At 46.8% G+C, this 13,629-nt stretch overlaps 1 protein-coding gene across 1 annotated transcript in view; it reads left to right on the top strand.

The window, feature by feature from the left end:
- LOC127571037 (plectin-like) overlaps positions 1-11,326 on the top strand; it is a 108,529-nt gene extending 97,203 nt beyond the window's left edge. Inside the window, 1 exon segment of the mRNA XM_052017034.1 lies at positions 10,802-11,326. The gene's annotated coding sequence lies outside the window, so the exon portion shown is untranslated.
- Positions 11,327-13,629: the final 2,303 nt, after the last annotated feature.

Below are 13,629 nucleotides of genomic sequence, written 5' to 3'. Positions count from 1 at the left end.
CCCACATAGCCCCCCTATTTCTCTATCATTCATGCGTCTATCCAAGAGTCTCTTAAACGTCCCTAATGTATCTGCTCCCACCACCTCTGCCGGTAGTGCGTTCCACACACCCACCACTCTGTGTAAAAAAACTTACCCCTGACATCCCCCTTACATCTTCCTCCAATCACATTAAAATTATGTCCCCTCGTGTTAGCCATTGTCGCCCTGGGAAAAAGTCTGACTGTCCACTTGATCTATGCCTCTTGTCATCTTGTACACCTCTATCGAGTCACCTCTCATGGTCCTTCTCTCCAAAAGAGAAAAGCCCTAGCTCACTCAACCTATCCTCATAATACATGCTCTCCAATCCAGGCAGCATCCTGGTAAATCTCTTCTGCACCCTCTCTAAAGCTTCCACATCCTTCCTATAATGTGGCCATAAGAACTGAACACAATATTCCAAGTGTGGTCTAACCAGAGTTCTAGAGAGCTGCAACATTACCTCGTGGTTCTTGAACTCAATCCCCCGACTAATGAAGGCCAACACACCATATGCCTACTTAACAACCCTATCAACCTGCACGGCAACCTTGAGGGATCTATGGATGTGGACCCCAAGATCCCTCTGTTCCTCCACACTGCTAAGAGTCCTGCCATTAACCTTGTATTCTGCCTTCAAATTTGATCTCCTGAAGTGTATCACTTCACACTTATCCGTGTTGAACTCCATCTGCCACTTCTCAGCCCAGCTCTGCATCCTATCAATATCCTGTTGTAATATACAGCAACCTTCTACACTTTCCACAACACAACCAACCTTTGTATTATCAGCAAACTTAGTAACCCACCCTTCCACATCTTCATCCAAGTCATTTATAAAAATCACCAAGAGCAGGGCTCCCAGCTAGATCCCTGTGGAACACCACTAGTCACTGACCTCCAGGCAGAATATGCTTCATCTACCACCACCCTCTGTCTTCTATGAGCGAGCCAATTCTGAATCCACACAGCCAAGTTTCCTTGGATCTGACGCCTCCTGACTTTCTGAGTGAGCCTTCCATGAGGAACCTTATCAAATGCCTTACAAAAATCCATGTACACCACATCCACTGCTCTACCTTCATCAATGTTGTCACATCCTCAAAGAATTCAATCAGGCTTGTGAGGCACGACCTGCCCCTCACAAAGCCATGCTGACTGTCCCTAATCAGCCTATGCTTCTCCAAATACCCATAAATCCTGTCTCTAAGAATCTTCTCCAGTAATTTGCCCACCACTGAAGTAAGACTCACTGGTCTGTAATTCCCAGGGTTATCCCTACTCCCTTTCTTAAGCAAAGGAACAACATTTGCCACCCTCCAATCATCTGGCACTACTCCTGTGGCCAGTGAGGATGCAAAGATCATCTCCAAAGGTGTAGAAATCACTTCCCGTAATACCCTTGGATTTATCCCGTCCGGCCCCGGTGACTTATCTATCCTAATGTTTTTCAAAAGTTCCAGCACATCCTCTTTCCTCATCTCAACATGCCCCAGCACATTAGCCTGTCGTACGCCATCCTCACAGACGTCAAGGTCTCTAGCTCTGGTGAATACTGAAGCAAAGTATTCATTGAGGACCTCCCCTACCTCTTCCGACTCAAGGCACGTTTCCTCTTTTATCCCTGATCGGTCCTACCTCACTCTAGTCATCTTCTTATTCTTCACGTATGTGTAGAATGCCTTGGGGTTTTCCTTGATCCTACTCACCAAGGACCTCTCATGCCCCCTTCTAGCTCTCCTAAGTCCATTCTTCAGCTCCCTCCTGGCTACCTTGTAACTCTCCAGAGTCCCGTCTGATCCATGCTTTCTAAACCTTAGGTAAGCTTCTTTCTTCCTCTTGACAAGATATTCTACATCTCATGTCAACCACGGTTCCTTCACTCTACCATTCTTACCCTGCCTCAATGGGACAAACCTATCCAGAGCCCCATGCAAGTACTTCCTAAACAACCTCCACATTTCTGCCGTGCGCTTCCCCAAGAACATCTGTTCCCAATTTATGCTCCCAAGTTCCTGCCTAATAGCTTCATAATTCCCCCTCGTCCAATTAAATACTTCCCCATATCGTCTGCTCCTATCCCTCTCCAAGGCTATGGTAAAGGTCAAGGAGTTATGGACTGTCTCCAAAATGCTCTCCCACCAAGAGATCTGAAACCTGATCAGGCTCATTGCCCAGTACCAGGTCCAGTATGGCCTCTACTCCAGTCGGCCTGTCCACATACAGTGTCAGGAATCCTTCCATTACATGCCTAAGAAACTCTGCCCCATTTATCCCATTTATATGAAGGAGATGCCAATCAATATTAGGGAAGTTGAAATCACCCATGACAACAACCCTGTTATTTTTTCACCTCTCCAAAATCTGCCTCCTGATCTGCTCCTCAGCATCTCTGCTGCTACGGGGGAGGGGGGGGGGGGGTTGGTGGGGGGGTGGTCTGTAGAATACTCCCAATAGAGTGATCATGATCACTCCCTTCCTGTTTCTGACTTCCACCCACACTGACTCAGTGGACGATCCCTCCCTTTCTACAGCTGGGACACTGTCCCTGATCAGCAAAGCCACTCCCCCACCTCTTTTACCTCCATCCCTGTCCCTTTTGAAACATTTGAACCCCAGAATATCCAGCAGCCATTCCTGCCCTTGCGACAGCCAAGTCTCTGTAATGGCCACCGCGTCATAATTCCACATATTTACCCAGGTTCATCACCCTTGTTCCTGATACTTCTTGCATTAAAGCAGACACACTTCAGCCCATCCAACTGACTGCAATTTTGCCCTCTCAAATGCCTATCCTTCCTCACCGTCTTTTTACACTTTGCATCTACTTGTACGCTAAATGCACCAACCTCTGACCAATCACTCTGGTTCCCAAACCCCTGCCAAACTAGTTTAGACCGTCCCCAACAGTTCCAGCAAATCTGTCCGCAAGAATATTGCACACCCTCCAGTTCAGGTGTAACCCGTCCCGTTTGTACAGGTCGTACCTTCCCCAGAAGAAATTCCAATGATCAACAAATCTGAAACCCTGCCCCCTGCACCAATTCCTCAGCCACGCATTCACCTGCCAAATCATCCTATTCTTACCCTCACTGGCGCGTGGCACAAGCAGCAATCCAGAGATTACTATCCTTTGAGGTCCTGCTTTTCAGCTTCCTACCGAGCTCCGTATATTCCCTCTTCAGGACTCATCTCTTTTCCTACCTATGTCATTGGTACCAATATGTACCACGACCTCTGGCTGTTCATACTCCCCTTCAGAATGGCACAGACCTGATCTGAGACGTCACAGACCCCGGCACCCAGTCGGTAACATACCATCCGGAAATCTCTTTCATGTCCACAGACTTTCCTGTCTGCATGCCCACCCCCCCCAACAAAGGAATCCCCTATCACTACTGCTCTCCTCTTCTCCCCCCTTCCCTTCTGCACCACATGACCTAGCTCAGTGCCAGAGACCTGGTCACTGCAGCTTTCCCCTGGTAGGTCGTCCCCCCCAACAGTATCCAAAGCGGTATATCTGTTATTGAGGGGAACGGTCTCAGGGCTACTAGAAACATAGTAAAACCTACAGCACAACTCAGGCCCTTTGGCCCACAAAGCTGTGCCGAACATGTCCCCTATCCTAGAAATTACTAGGCTTACCCATAGCCCTCTATTTTCTCAGCTTCATGTACCTATCCAACAGTCTCTTAAAAGATCCTATCGTATCCGCCTCCACCACTGTTGCCGGCAGCCCATTCCACACACTCACCACTCTCTGAGTAAAAAACTTACCCCTGACATCTCCTCTGTACCTGCTCCCCAGCACCTTAAACCTATGTCCTCTTGTGGCCACCAATTCAGCCCTGGGGAAAAGCCTCTCACTATCCACCCGATCAATACCTCTCATCATCTTATATACCTCTATCAGGTCCCCCTCATCCTCTGTCACTCCAAGGAGAGAAGGCCTAGTTCCCTCAACCTGCTTTCATAAGGCATGCTCCGCATTCCAGGCAGCATCCTAGTAAATCTCTTCTGCACCGTTATTATGGCTTCCACATCCTTCCTGTAGTGAGGCGACCAGAACTGAGCACAGTACTCCAAGTGGGGTCTGACCAGGGTCCTATACAGCTGCAACAATACCTCTCGACTCCTAAATTCAATTCCACGATTGATGAAGGACATACACCATATGCCTTCTTAACCACAGAAATCAATCTGTGCAGCCGCTTTGAGCGTCCTATGGACTCAGACCCCAAGATCCCTCTGATCCTCCACACTGCCAAGAGTCCTACCATTAAGACTATATTCTGCCATCATATTTGACCTACCAAATGAACCACTTCACGCTTATCTGCGTTGAACTGCATCTGCCACTTCTTAGCCCAACTTTGCATTCTATCAATGTCCCGCTGTAACCTCTGACAGCCCTCTACACTATCCACAACACATCCAACCTTTGTCATCCACAAACTTACTAACCCATCCCTCCACTTCCTCATCCAGGTTGTTTATAAAAATCACAAAGAGTAAGGGTCCCAGAACAGATCCCTGAGGTACACCACTGGTCACCAACCTCCATGCAGAATACGACCCTTCAACAACCACTCTTTGTCCTCTGTGGGCAGCCAGTTCTGGATCCACATTGCAATGTCTCCTTGGATCCCATGCCTCCTTACTTTCTCAATAAGCCTTGCATGGGGTACCTTATCAAACGCATTGCTGAAATCCATATACACTACATCTACTGCTCTCCCTTCATCGATGTGTTTCGTCACATCTTCAAAAATTCAATCAGGCTCGTAAGGCAGGGACTTTCCCTTAACAAAGCCATGCTGACTATTCCTAATCATATTATACCTCTCCAAATGTTCATAAATCCTGCCTCTCAGGATCTTCTCCATCAGCTTACCAACCACTGAGGTAAGACTCACCAGTCTATAATTTCCTGGGCTATCTTTACTCCCTTTCTTGAATAAAGGAACAACATCCGCAACCCTTCAATCTTCTGGAACCTCTCCCATCTCCATCAATGATGCAAACACTCCGCAATCTCCTCCCTCGTCTCCCACAGCAGCCTTGGGTACATCTCATCCGGTCCTGGCGACTTATCCAACTTGATGCTTTCCAAAAGTTCCAGCACCTCCTCTTTCCTAATATCTACATGCTCAACCTTTCCAGCCTGCTGCAAGTCCTCACTACAATCCCCCAGATCTTTTTCCGTAGTGAATACTGATGTAGAGTATTTCTTCCAGATCCATACACACTTTCCCACTGCTGCACTTGATAGGCCCTATTCTTTCACATCTTATCCTCTTGCTCTTCACATACTTGTAGAATGCCTTGGGGTTTTCCTTAATCCTGCCCACCAAGGCCTTCTCATGTCCCCTTCTGGCTCTCCTAATCTCCTTCTTAAGCTCCTTCCTGTTAGCCTTATACTCTTCCAGATCTCTAACATTACCTAGCTCTCTGTACCTTTTGTAAGCTTTTCTTTTCCTTTTGACTAGATTTATTATAGCCTTTGTACACCACGGTTCCTGTATCCTCTCGTGACTCCCCTGTCTCATTGGAATATACCTATGCAGAACTCCACACAAATATCCCCTGAATATTTGCCACATTTCTTCCGTACTTTTCCCAGAGAACATCTGTTCCCAATTTAATCTTCCAATTTCCTGCCTGAGAGCCTCAATTCCCTTTACTCCAATTAAACACCTTTCTAGTCTGTCTGTTCCTATCTCTCTCCAGTGCTATTGTAAAGGAGATAGAATTATGATCACTATCACCAAAATGCTCCCCCACTGAGAGGTCTGACACCTGACCAGGTTCATTTCCCAATACCAATCAAGCACAGCCTCTCCTCTTGTAGGCCTAACTACATATTGTATCAAGAATCCTTCCTGAACACACTTAAACTCCACCACAGCCAAACCCCCTCACTGTCTGGAGATGCCAATCGATGTTTGGGAAATTAAAATCTCCCATCACAACAACTCTGTTATTCTCACAATACCTTTCTAGGATCTGCTTCCCTATCTGCTCCTCAATATCCCTGTTACTATTGGGCGGCCTATAAAAACACCAAGTTATTGACCCCTTCCTGTTCCTAACCTCCACCCACAGAGACTCCATAGACAGTCCCTCCATGACGTCCACCTTTTCTGCAGCCGTGACACTATCTCTGATCAACAGTGCCACTCCCCCACCTCTTTTGCCTCCCTCCCTGTCTTTTCTGAAACATCTAAAACCCGGCACTTGAAGCAACCATTCCAGTCCCTGAGCCATCCAAGTTTCTGTAATGGCCACCACATCGTAGCTCCAAGTATTTATCCAAGCTCTAAGCTCATCCGCCTTGTTCACAATACTCCTTGCATTAAAATAGACACATCTCAAACCAGTCTGAGCACATCCCTTCTCTATCACCTGCCTGTCCTCCCTCTCATACCTACTACTAGCTTTCTCTATTTGAGAGCCAAACACCTCTTCCCCAGTCTCTCCAGTTCAGATCCCACCCCCCAACAAATCTAGTTTAAACTCCCACCAGTAGCCTTAGCAAACCTCCCCGCCTGCATATTGGTGCCCCTGGGATTCAAGTGCAACCCATCCTCTTTGTATAGGTCATACCTACCCCAAAAGAGGCTCCAGTGATCTAGAAATATGAATCCCTGCTCCTTACTCCAATCCCTCAGCCACGCACTTAACCTCCTCCTCATTCTATTCCTATACCCACTATCACTTGAGCAGTAATCCTGAAATTACTACCTTTGAGGTCCTGCTTCTCAACTTCCTTCCTAACTCCCTATAGTCTTTTCTCAGGACCTCATCCCTTTCCCTACCTATGTCATTGGCACCAATATGTACCACGACCTCTGGCTGTTCTCCCTCCCTCTGCAGGATATCTTGGACGCGATCAGACACATCCTGGACCCTGGCACCTGGGAGGCAAACTACCTTCCGAGTTTCTTCTGCGTCCACAGAATCGCCTGTCTGCCCACCTAACTGTAGAGTCCCCTATCACTACTGCCCTCCTCTCTCCTTCCCTACCCTTCTGAGCCACAGGGCTGGACTCTTGTGCCAGAGGCACTGCCACTGTTGGTTCCCCCAGGTAGGCTGTCTCCCCCAACAGTACTCAAGCAGGAGTACTTATTGTCAAGGGGTACAGCCACAGGGGTTCTCTCCAGTACCTGACTCTTCCCCTTCCCCCTCCTGACTGTGACCCACTTGCCTGACTCCCGTGGCCCCAGTGTGACCACCTGCCTATAACTCCTTTCTATCACCTCCTCATTCTCCCTGACCAGACGAAGGTCATCGAGCTGCATTTCCAGTTCCCTAACATGGTCCCTCAGGAGCTGCAGCTCAACACACCGGCTGCAGACGTAGCCCTCCCAGAGGCTGGGAGACTCCAGAAACTCCCACATCTGACACCGAGTATAGGAAACTGCACTCATACTACTTCCTTTCCTCAAGTCACCTACCTTTCCTCGCCTTTTTACGCCGAAGCCCCTTGAACCAAAGCCCAACCACTCTGCTCCCTCTCACTCCGCTGCCTGCTCCAATGCTGCCCACTGGATATGGCGGCTTACTTTTTAAACTGCCCGCACTTTACCTGCTGACATCATGCGCCTGTGCAGTCCTGCTCCCACTATTCCCGATGAGAATTTATATAAAAAAACTTATAAAAAAATAGCATTATAAAACAAAACCTTATAATAAAAACCTTATTAAAAAAAAGAAAAACGTATCTGTTCTGAAGTCCCGACGCCTGCCGAAGTGAAACCCATGAAACTCTGCACTACCTGCCTATTCTCCATCCTTCTCCTGACAGTCACCCAGCTACCTGCCTCCTGCAGCTTCCGATCCCGTAGGAGCCGAGGGTCATCCAGCTGCAGCTCCAGTTCCCAGACCTAACACGGTCTGTAAGGAGCTGCAGCTGGATGCACGTCATACAGATGTAGTTATGAGGGAGACTGGATGTCTCCCAGAACTCCCACATCTCATAAGCTGAACACAGCACTGACCCTGGAGCCGTTCTCACTACTCTGTCCTGGCACTAAAGGGAACACCAAAGCAAGAAAGAAAGCAACTTACCAGAGACACCTTCGCCTCTTCTCACTGAAGTCTCTTGAGCCAAAGCCTCAATATCCCAACTAACACTGGTCCACTGCAACATGGCCACTCTGCTTATACCTGCCTTCCCTTTATTTGCTGCTGTTAATAAGCCAATCAACTGGCAACAATTTACAAATGTACCCCATTTAGGCTCTTGCAAGTGACTCTTCACTGTGAATCTCTTACCCTCATTTGTCTTCTCAAAATGCATCATCTCCCTTCCAATACACTCTTCCTATTTATATTTATACTCTTCCATAGGAACTTTTAGTGTTTGTTTTTATACTCAGAGTCACAGAGCAATACAGCAGGGATACAGGCCCTTCAGCCCAACCAGTCCATAGCCAACCATGGTGCCCACCACTGCATTCGGCCCATATCCCTCCAGCCCCACCCCTCCATGTACCTATCCAAGTGCTTCTTAAAGACACTGTTGTACCTGCCTCACCCACTTCCTCTGGCAGCTCGTTCCATATACTCACCACCCTTTCTTTGCATGGAAAAGTTGCCCCTTAGGTCCCTTTAAAATCTTTCCCCTCTCACCCTAAATCTATGCCCCCTAGTTTTAGACTTCCCTACCCTGGGGAAATGACTGTTCCATCCACCTTATCTCTGCCTTTCATAATTATAAACACTTCCATAAGGTCGCCCCTCATTCTCCTATGTTCCAAGGAATAAAGACCTAGCCTGGCCAACCTCTCCCTGTAACTCAGGCCTGGCAACATCCTCACAGATCTTTTCTGCACTCTTTCCAGTTTAACCACATCTTTCCTAAAACTGTACACAGTACTCCAAGTGCAGCCTCACCAACGACTTATACAACTGCTACATTATGTCCCAACTCCTGTACTCAGTGCCCTGACTGAAGGCCAGTGTGCTAAATGCCTTTTTCACCACCCTGCCTACCTTTGAAGCCACTTTCAATGAACTTTGCACCTGTATTCCTGGGTCCTTCTGTTCCATTACACTCCCTAGCGCCCTACCATTCATAGTATGTCCTACTCTGGTTTGACTTTCAAAAATGCATCACCTCACACTTATCTGTATTGAAATCCATTTGCCACTCCTCAGTCCACTTCCCTAACTGATCAAGATCCCCCTGTAATCTACGACAACCTTCTTAACTATCAACAACACCTCCTAATTTTGTGTCATCCACAAACTTACTAATCAAGCCTTGTGCATTCACATCCAAATCATTTATATAAATAACAAGGGTCCCAACACTGAACCCTGTGGCACACCACTAGACACTGGCCTCCGTTCTGAGAAACAACCTTCAACCACCACCCTCTGCTTTCTACCTCCTAGCCAATTTTGAATCCACCTAACTAGCTCCCCCTGGATTCCACTTAACCTTCCAGACCAGCCTACCATGTGGGACCTTGTTGAAGGCCTTGCTAAAGTCCAAATAGACAATATCCACCGCCCTATCCTCATCTACCCTTTTGGTTACCTCTTCAAAAAACTCTAAAAGATTTGTCAAGCATGACTTTCCACCCACAAAGCCATGCTGACTCCTCCTAATCAGATTGTCTGTCTGTCCAAATGCTGGTAGGTCCTGTTCCTCAAAGCTACTTCCAGTAACTTCCCCAATACTGATGTCAGGCCCCTTAGTTCCCTGGCTTGTCCTTGCTCCCTTTCTTAAAGAATGGAATGGCATCAGCCACCTTTGGGAACCTCACCAGTGGCTAATGATGAAGTAAGTATCTCCATAAGGGCCTCCACAATTTCTACTCCAGCCTCTCACAAAGTCTGAAGATGCACTCGGTCAGGCCCTGGGATTTATCCATTTTAATGCACTGTAAGGCTGCAAATGCCTCCTCCCTGGTAATATGCATGTCCCTCCAAAACATCTCCACTTTTTTCCTTTATCTCTGGAGCAGTCATGGTTTTCTCCTCAGTAAACTTTGGAGGAGAAATATTTCTTAAAATCCCACCTATCTCCTGCGGCTCGAGACATAGATGGCCCTGCAAATCTCTAAGGGGACCAACTCTCTCCTTAGCCACCCTTTTACTCTTAATATTGCTATAGAACGTCTTGGGGCATAACCTTACATGCCAGATCCAAGATATCTTATAACATCTCATACCCTCTCTTCGCCCTCCTGATTTCCCTCAAGTGTATTCTTAATCCTTTTATAGTTATCAAGGGATTCACTCGTCCCTGACCTCCTAAACCCAATATGTGCTTCCTCCTTTTTCTTGACCAGAGCCTCAATATCTCTTGTCAGCCAGGGTTCCTTAAACTTGCCAGGTTTACCCATCACCCTAACAGGACATGCTGCCACTGACCCTTGATATCACAACACTTAAAAGCCTCCCACTTGCCATTCATTCCTTTCCCTTCAAACAGAGTCACCCAATCAACCTCCGCTGGATCCTGCCTAATTCCCCCAAAATTAGCCCTGCTCCAGTTTAGGACCCGAACCTGTGGACCTGTCCTATCCTTTTCCATCACCATCTTAAAACTAATCCACTATCAAGACAGGGTTTTTGTGTTCATTCAAAATGGAGTTTGGTAGATTTTTGGACTTTCAGAGAATTGAGGGATATGGGATAGTGGTGGAACATGCACTGAGTGCTGGATCAGCCAGAGTGAATGGTGGAGCAGGCTCAACAGGCCTCTCTCCTTTTTCCTATGTTCTCATGTTTTGATGAGCATCTGATGCATCTGTTCCCTTTTTAGTTCCTCTGGACATCTTGCTACATGGGAGGTGACGTAAGGTTATATGGATTGCGATCAGACAGAGTGAAACCTTTGCTCAGACTGAGCTGTCTCTCTCCAGAACATTCCGGAAACTCAGCCAGGACAACTACAGAATCACAGGGACCGTCATTATTCCTTCATGTGGCTTCCATGACCTGCATCCTCAGAGAATCCATTCACGTAACTACTGTGGAGCAGAAGTTGATCACAACCAAGCCTTCATCTCAGAACGTCACCCAGACCCTCGAGACTTTGTCGCAGTTTATATTCTCTCTACAATCTGACCATTTCCCATCCACTGTTTTGTTGATGAATTTTTTTTGCTATGCATGCTGTACTAACTTGTCAGGAAACCTCTAGCCATTGGAAATATCCTGTTTATATTAAAGCAGTGAGTTTAACAAACTAACTAATTGTAATCCAGAACTGAAATCAACAAGAACTGTACAGAAGATAACTTGTTAAATGACGTCGATATAGAGCAACAAATAAAAGAGAAATTAATATATATAAAATTGAAGAATAATTGTCTATCCAACACAATGACACTGAACACAGCAAGTGACAGAGGCACGAGGGACCCTGAATCATAATTGTACAGTGAGCATTTTATAACACAGAGGGACGGGTCTGTCACTGTATAACACCAGGGTACGGTTCCAGTGGGGACAGGTCCATCGCTGTATAAGAGAGGTGGAACATCTAGTTAGGAGGAAGAAGGCAGCATACATAAGGTTTAGGCGGCAAGGATCAGATAGGTCTATTGAGGAATAAAGGGTAACAAGGAAGGAACTTAAGAAGGGGCTGAGGAGAGCAAGAAGGGGGACATGAAAAGGCCTTGGCGAGTAGGGTTAAGGAAAATCCCAAGGCATTTTTCACATGTGAAGAGGCAGAAGGATGACGAGAGTAAAGGTAGGACCGATTAGAGACAAGGGTGGGAAAATGTGCCTGGAAGCTGTGGAAGTAGGTGAGGTCCTCAATGAATACTTCTCTTCAGTAATCACCAAGGAGAGGGGCCTTGATGACGCTGAGGACAGTGTTGGTGAGGGTAATGTTCTAGAGTATGTAGATATCAAGAGAGAGGATGTGTTGGAGTTGTTAGAAAATGTTAGGACAGGTAACGTCCCCGGGGCCTGACGGAATATTCCCCAGGCTGCTCTGTGAGGTGAGGGAGGATATTGCTGTGCCTTTGCTAGGATCTTTGAGTCCTTGTTGTTCAACGGGAATGGTACTGGAATATTGGTGGCAAATGTTGTCCACTTGTTCAAAACAGGTAGTAGGGATAGTCCAGAGAATTATAGACCAGTGAGCCTTACGTCTGTGGTGGGCAAGCTGTTGGAAAGGATTCTTAGAGATAGATCTATGGACATTTAGAGAATCATGGTCTGATCAGGGACAGCCAGCATGGCTTTCTGAAGGCAGATCATGTCTCAGAAGCCTGATAGTGTTCTTTGAGGAGGTGACCAGACAGATTGATGAGGTTAGTGCTGTAGATGTCGTCTACATAAAATTTTAGTAAGGCATTTGACAAGGTTCCACATGGTAAGCTTCTTCAGAAGGTCAGGGGGCATGGGATCCAGGAAAGCTTGGCCGTGTGGATTCAGAATTGGCTTGCCCGTAGAAAGCAAGAGGGTTGTGGTGGAGGGAGTGCATTCAGATTGGAAGGCTGTGACTTGCGGTGTCCCACAACGATCAGTTCTGGGACCTCTGCTTTTCGTGATTTTATTATGATTTGGGATGAGGGGGTAGAAAGGTGGGTTGGCAAGTTTGCAGACGACACAAAGGTTGGTGGTGTTGTGGATAGTGTAGAGGATTGTCGACGATTGCAGAGGGACATTGATAGGATGCAGAGCTGGGCTGAGAAGTGGCAGAAGGAGTTCAATCTGGAGAAAGTGTGAGGTGGTACACTTTGCAGGACAAACTCCAAGGCAGAGTACAAAGTTAATGGCAGGATTCTTGGTAGTGAGGGAGGAGCAGAGGGATCTGGGGGTCCATATCCACAGATCCCTGAAAGTTGCCTCATAGGTGGATAGGCTAGTTAAGAAAACTTAGAGGTGTTAGGTTTCATAAGTCGAGGGATCGAGTTTAAGAGCCACGAGGTAATGATGCAGCTCTATAAAACTCTGGTTAGACCACACTAAGAATACTGTGTCCAGTTTCTGGTCGCCTCATTATAGGGAAGGATGTGGAAGTGTTGGAAAGGGTGCAGAGGAGATTTACTCAGATGCTGCCTGGTTTAGAGGGATGTGCATTATGAGGCGAGGCTAAGGGAGCTATAGATTTACTCTGGAGAGATGGAGGATGAGAGGAGATATGATACAAAATATTAAGAGCAATATATAGAGTGGACAGCCTCTGCCTCTTCCCAGGGCACCAATGCTCATTACAACAGAGCTTGGCTTTAAAAACTAATGGATGGAAAGTTCAACGGTGATATCAGAGGAAGGTTTTTTACCCAGAGAGTGGTTGGGGCATGGAATGCGCTACCTGGGGTGGTGGTGGAGACAGGTACGTTGGTCAATTCAAGAGATTATTAAATAAGTATATGGACGAATTTAAAATAGAGGGATATGTGGGAGAAAGGGGTTAGATAGTACCTATATTGTGCTGTACTGTTCTATGTTCTATAGAGGGATCTTGGGGTCCAAGTCCATGGATCCCTCAAAGCTGCTGCGCAAGTTGATAGGGTGGTTAAGAAGCGTATGGTGTATTGGCCTTGCATTAGTCCAGGGGATTGAATTTAAGAGCCATGAAGTGATGTTGCAGCTCCAAAAACTCTGGTTAGACCACACTTAGAGTGTTTCAAT

The sequence above is a fragment of the Pristis pectinata genome, chromosome 5 (genome assembly GCF_009764475.1).
Source record: "Pristis pectinata isolate sPriPec2 chromosome 5, sPriPec2.1.pri, whole genome shotgun sequence".
Classification (NCBI taxonomy): domain Eukaryota; kingdom Metazoa; phylum Chordata; class Chondrichthyes; order Rhinopristiformes; family Pristidae; genus Pristis; species Pristis pectinata.
Note: the sequence above shows the minus strand (reverse complement) of the source record. Positions and strands in the feature narration are given on the sequence as shown.